At 43.9% G+C, this 6,622-nt stretch overlaps 1 pseudogene; it reads right to left on the bottom strand.

Moving 5' to 3' along the window:
* Window positions 1–534: 534 nt before the first annotated feature.
* LOC119904736 lies at window positions 535–6,346 on the bottom strand (annotated as a pseudogene).
* Between the last annotated feature and the right edge of the window lie 276 nt (window positions 6,347–6,622).

The raw sequence follows: 6,622 nt of genomic DNA on the forward strand, positions 1-6,622 counted from the left end.
TTTAACTGTTTAGACTGCAGCTATTATTTAATTTGGATCAATCTGCTGATTATTTTCTCCATTAATTGATTTTCTAAATTTTGTAAATAGTGAGAAATTCCATCACAGAACACAAAGTGACACCTTCACGCTTTGTCTTACCAACAGTACGAAGCTCAAAATTATTACAAAAAATTTATATAATTATAAGAAAAATCTTCTCATCTGAAGCTGGAACCATGTAAACTTCTACATGAAAAATGACTTAAACCATCAAAAATGTTGTCAGTGAATTAATAATCCTGCCAGCTGTACTTGTATAACTGTTGGGAGTTTAATTTAACAAAACATCATATTTTATAAACTCTTCATATGTTTCTGTGTAAAACTTGATTTGTAAAGTGACTGAAGCTGTCAGGATAAATTTAGAGAAGTAAAAAGTAAAAGTAAAAAGTAAAGTACCTCTAATGTGTACTTAAGTACAGTACTGAGTAAATGTCCTTACTGTCCACCACTGAGGTGAACACATGAACATGAAGGTGTGTTTGGTTTCAGTGTTGCAGGATGTTCAGATCAACACCTCCCCCTGCTGGACAACCAGCTAAATGACAGAGACACTGATGATGAAACAGAAGAAGAACAGAAAGAGAGGAGGGTGTGTGATTGGTCAACCTGTGCTGATTGGTTGGTCAGTCCGGTTCCTTCCAGGTCCAGCACCTCCAGGGTTCTGCTGGACGCCACTGCAACCGCCAGCATCCCGGCGATCTGATCACCTGGAATCAGATCCAGGACATTTACAACCAGCTCTTCATAAATCACCACTCAACATGAAGTCTAACGGCTAGCTCGCTGACCAGGGATTCACTAAATCAGGTCACGTCGTTAAAATTTACTCATGTTGTGTTATTTTAGTGATATAAAATCGAGTAACATCAACAACATTAAACACTTTTCAATGTCAGAGATGTCCACTGGACTCCATATTACCTCTTTCACTCCACTGAAGGGCTCAGAAATTAGCATGCTAACGTTAGCTTTGTCAGGAAGCTATCAATAGCTCCACCTGCAGTTAGAGGCTGCAAATATTGCCAACAACTAATCTCCATGTCAGAACTAGTCAGTGAGCTGCAGCCTGGTTTAATGTAGTGATGATGAATCTAAACTCAGTAATGCTGACGTCTGCTGGTCTGACTACTGGACCGCAGGAACAGAACCTCTAGAACTGTGAGAACTGGTGCTCCTAAAATGTTTTAATTAACTGACTGATCACATTCACTAAATTTTCAATAAAAAACTCCAGCCTGCAACTCTCCTTTGTTTCATATTGCAAACTCAAACTCACTGAGGACATTACAATGACTTCTATTCATTCACCTACAACTTCAACTACAAGAGGAGTTTTATATTGATTTTCACTTTACACCGCCCCTCTATAACCTAACCTTCATCAAAAGCCAGGTCTTAACCCTGTAATATACCATAAGTTTACCTTTATTTTAAATGGAAGATGAGTTGCCATATTTTTTATATTTTAACCTCAACTGCAGTCATTTACTGTATTTGCTGTTAAATTTCAGTCCTATTTCTTGCATCTGTCTTCATATGTGTGTTTTATGAAGCATGTTTAGTATAGCATCTTTTGGTATGAAGCGTGTAGTCGTGCTGTTACCCAGTGGGTTGTAGTCCAGGTTGAGCACTCGGAGCTGGGAGCTGTGAGCCACAGCGATGGCGAGTCGAGCCCAGCCTTTGGAGCTGATTCCCGGGTTAGCGCTCAGAGTGAGCTCCCTCAGACCTGCAGACATCCACAGATCTGAATTTGAGAACTTAATATTTGAATATAGGGCATTCAGGTGTGATTAAATTAGGTATTCGGTTGCTTAGAAGATTCTAGTCTTTAAATGCCTTCATGATAAACTCTGTCCTCCAAGCGAAGAGTTAAATCCTCCTGAATCCTTCAGGGTGTGGCGACAGCGTGTGGACATCCGAGCCGATGAATTCAGGTTATTTGAGCCTGAAATAACTGAGTCCCAGGAGACAAAATGTCTTCTGAGCTTCACTGAATAATTTCCTCTGAATTGCAGAAGTTTCGGCAGACCTGCTGCTGAATTTCAGTCTGATTTATAAGAACTAGTGTGACGATATAGTTTCCAGTTATTGGTTATTTTATTGACTTATTAAATGAGCGCCTGACTCTGCCGAAGAGACTTTTCATGAGGAGATTATTAAACCAGAAAGTGCGTCAGACCTGAGAGCTGAAATTAAAAGCAAAGCACTCAGTTAAGGTTACACCTGAAACTTCACAGTAACAACACATTAGTGATGTATGTGATGAAGTCCATGATTGGTCAACAGTCCACCTGTGTGGGGTGACGGGGCATTGCCAGGTGACTGCTGTAGTGTAATGTGTTGAAAGGCCTGACAGGTGGTTGGTACGGTGCTCCGTGAGGGTCAATATAGTGTTGGTGGTTTCCTTCTGATTGACAGGGTTGCTGTGCTGTTCTTTTCTTCTGGTGGTTACTAGGTTGATGTTTAGGGTGGTTTCTATGGTGTTCCAGACACCTTTATGTTAGTTGTTTGATCATCCTGGCTCTTAGCACTGTGTAGCATCTAAGCGTAGCTATCTTTTCTGTCTACCAGTAATGGCTAAACTAGCAATAATGAGTGCTTGAAACTTGTTCCTTTCTCTACCTCTAGCCATCAATTCGTCTTGCTCATTTTCGTCTGACAAATGTTCTTATTGTAAGTTGCTTTGGACAACCATGGCGTTCTGTTGCGTTACTAGGTTACCGGGTGGTTGTTGATGTTTTAATTCACTTCACATACATACTTTAAAAAAATTTAATTGGTATTTGTATTGATTTCTTTGGGGTTTGAGGGTTCTTTGGGGGGTTGCTAGGGTTTGCCATGAGTTGGTTTCAAGTGACCTGGTGGTTCCCATCTGGTTGCCAAAGGCTTTCAGGCAGTAGCTAGCGTGGTTACTGTGCTGCTCTGTGAGGTTGCAAAGATGTTAACATGTGGTTGATTCAGTGTTCATAGTGGTTGCTCAGTTATTTCAAAAGGTTACTGTGACATTTTTTGGTAGTTCCTTCTAGCTTGGCAGTTTGTGGAGGAGCTAGAGACTGTCTGTAAAGGGCAACACAATCCATTTCAATCATCAATTACTGTTTAGTATCTTTAATATAAAAATCTCAAACCACTGCTTAAATAGACAGAGACCACCCTTAAACATTTTACACCTGAGAGATTGCAAAAAGCAGTTTTGCAGAGTGTGAGGTTGTAATTTCATCAGATTGCTCCTTTATGAATATACCGACATCAAACCAGCTCTCATCTGTCCTGGACATCCTCTCACAGCTGTTAACTGTTCTTTATCATGTTCAAATGTTTTTATTAAAGGAGTATATGTTGAAGTACATGATGGGATTTACTGTTTGTGTTTTTACCGTGGTTGCCAATCGGTATCAAGAATAGTGGAATTTTACTGAATTTTATCGACTATCCCTAGTTTCTTCATGGTTGCACGAGTTTTCCGGGCAGTGACCGGAATGTTGATGGTGGCTGTAAGGAGTTGCTTGCTAGGGTGGTTCAGGTGGTGTCAGGTTGGTTGCCAAGATGTTCCAGGACGGTCCCAGGTATTTGCCGTGTTGTTCTTGGTGGTTGCTAGCTGGTGACTAGAGTGTTTGTGTGGGTTTACGGATGTTTAAGAGAGTTGCTTGATTGTTCAGGGTGCCCGGAGTGTTGAGTGTCAGAGTGCCAGCACAGTGCTGAAATGCTTTCTACAGTTTTTCCTTGAGGCAGCTAAAGGGTTGCTTGGTGGCCTGTAAGTGGTTTCCGAGGTGTTGTTGTCAACACTTGCACTTTTGAGGCCTCTAGTCTGGTAGATTGCAACCACATACTGTGAACACCAGAGATCAAGCAGAAACATGTTTGAAAGTCAGATGTAAACTTGTGTCCTCTGGGGGTTTTCAGGTGTTTGTTACCTGACTTGGCTCCGTCAGGTGGCAGCATCCCACAGATCAGACCAGAGCCTCGTCTCCCAGCATGCAGTCTCCCAGATCCAGACAGACCAGCGACGGGTGGGTAGACAGGGCTGAGTTCAAGGTCACCAGGCCGGCGTCCAACAGCGGGCTGCCATGGAGACTGTAGGGCAGCCCAGAGACAGAGTCTTACAAACCAATGACACTGTGACTTTTAGACAGGGAGGTCTCCTGAACCATTAGGATTCGCCTGGATGTTATTTGGTCTGTCAGCACTTCTAGGAGCAGTAAAGAAAACACCTCTGTACTTACAACAGGGTCTGCAGGGACCGGTTGGCCTTCAGGGCGTCGGCCAAGTGTCGTGTCCGGTTAATGCTGGAGACAACGCCCAGGTTGAGGTTGAGCTGAGCGAGCGAGCGCGACTCGGCGACGCTGCGGCAGACGCGGCCGAAGTCACGGTCGGAGAGCTGGCAGCCGCGGACGGACAGCAGCCGGACGCTGTCCTCCTTTAGACTCTCACAGATGTCCTGAACCTCGGCCGCCGACAGCATCTCCCCGTAATCTGGATGGAGGCTGGCAGCATCCTGGACAGGACTGGGAGCACTGGGAGCCCTGGAACACCTGGAGATACATGGACTGTCAGAAACCAATCAAGATTTAAGGGAAAACCAAAAGACTGATCTCTGCTGGTGAAAAGCAGGAACTGAACTGACCACTGCCCATTGGTTGGTACCAGGTGATGTCACCGTCATCTGTATAGAAAGCTGAAGTCCTGACATCACTTCCTGTATAGCCTCTTATACGTTATACATCACGGGAACTGTTTCTCTGTTTTTAAAATCTAGCCTTGTCTACTTTGTCCTGTTAGAAGGTGGTCAGCGATGAAGTGCATACTGTAATCCTTAAAAAGGAAAGTGAAACCAAAGTCCTTATAGGCAAGTCCCGCCATAACTGCACTTTGACTGGTCACCGGGACATATGGAGAATCAGCAGGAAAACCAGTTTGATGGCTTTGCCCCAAAATAAGGTTTAAAAAGTGTTTTCCTTCTACTACACATGCACGAGCTCTATCCAGAGCGTGACGCCATGAGCTCATCCCACCGCAGTGCTTGAACGAATGCTAAGCTAACTGAGGTTATGGATACAGTCAGCAGATACCGTATACATTTATAGAAGACACACCAGTATTTTCTAACACATACTGCAAGGACTGCAGGTCACGTTCCACGCAGTATCACCACCACGACATTTGAAACTGTCGCAAACCTCAACCATGCAGCTACACAACTGGCTGAATGTGTTTCCCGGCTGTTGAAAAGCAGACGATTAGCTGTCTCGCGATAGGGGCGGGACATGTGCGTACAACCGCCATCTGTGGCGTTACGGGCTTCCCCCAGAGTTCTCTGGCAAAACTGTACAGCAAAGGAGAAATCAGATAATCAGTCTCTTCACTGAGCCAACAAGACAGAATCAGAATCAGAAATAATTTATTGATAACTTCCTCTGAAGCTGCAACTTATTCATTTTACACTCCAGACCGAAGAAACCAGATAGAAAATGTCAATCAGCTTTCTGAAGCGTAGACAAAGCCAGGCTAACTGTTCCCCCCTTTATGCTAAGCTAAGCTAACCACATCCTGACTCACACAGACATGAGACTGAAAGAGAAGAAGAATATTTCTATTCCAATTATTTAATTATTTTAGTAATTTAAATAATCCAAATAAAGATTTAAGAACAGATTTCAGACAGTTACAGACCAGCTCTAAGTTAGAGCCAAGTAAACCATTATAAACTAACTGATAAATAAATTGGAGATCAGTTGTTGACCTGCTTTCTCTCTGTAATCAATAGCTCCTGTTGTTGTTGCTCAGACTGAGCAGATCAGTTATTGATCAATTATCAGTATCAGCTGATCATGATGTGGCCGGTCAGCTGATCAGTTTCAGATGAAGACGCACACCGGAGCTAATCAATAACCGGTGAAGTTGATGAGCAGCTCTCTGTCTGGAGCCGATCAGCTGATCAGACTAATCATCTGATCAGTCATGAGCTCAGCCTCTGATTGGCGCTGCAACGCCTTGAGATCATTAACCTGATAAATGATCGATCAGCTCACGCGCGAAGGATCGGGACTTTCACACGCTGATGTCATCGTTCGCTTCTCCGGTGCCTCTGATCCAGCCGCAGGCCACGCGCCGGTTCTGATCCGCAGCGGCGGACATCAGAGCCGATCGATCCCCGTATCGATTGATCTGGTTTTGATCAGCAGCAGAGAGGCGGGCGGCGCGGCGGGGGGTCGGTGTCCTGCAGGCGGGCAGGTGGTTGGTCTGTCGGTCGGTGTGAGCTCCGTGAGTCCCGGTGTGTTTCTGCAGGTGACCGTTACTATGAGACCCAGAGACGGGAGCGCGAGGAGGAGGGCTCACTCCGACCGGTTCACCGGACCGGAGAGGACAGACAGGGGAGATAATCCCTACACAAGAGTAATACTTTACTAATCTAAATAACATGGTGGCTTTCCCCCTTCATCAATTTACTATCAATTAATGTTTAAAGGTGTAAAAACTAGAAGCTGCTCCAATAAATTATATATATATTTATTTTATTTGATAAAAATTTTATTATGTTATTAAGTTATTGTTTAAATGTGTGTGAAAGGGAAGTAGA

The sequence above is a fragment of the Micropterus salmoides genome, unplaced genomic scaffold (genome assembly GCF_014851395.1).
Source record: "Micropterus salmoides isolate LMB-PRFRI ecotype aquatic unplaced genomic scaffold, ASM1485139v1 Ms_hic_scaffold_1503, whole genome shotgun sequence".
Classification (NCBI taxonomy): Eukaryota; Metazoa; Chordata; class Actinopteri; order Centrarchiformes; family Centrarchidae; genus Micropterus; species Micropterus salmoides.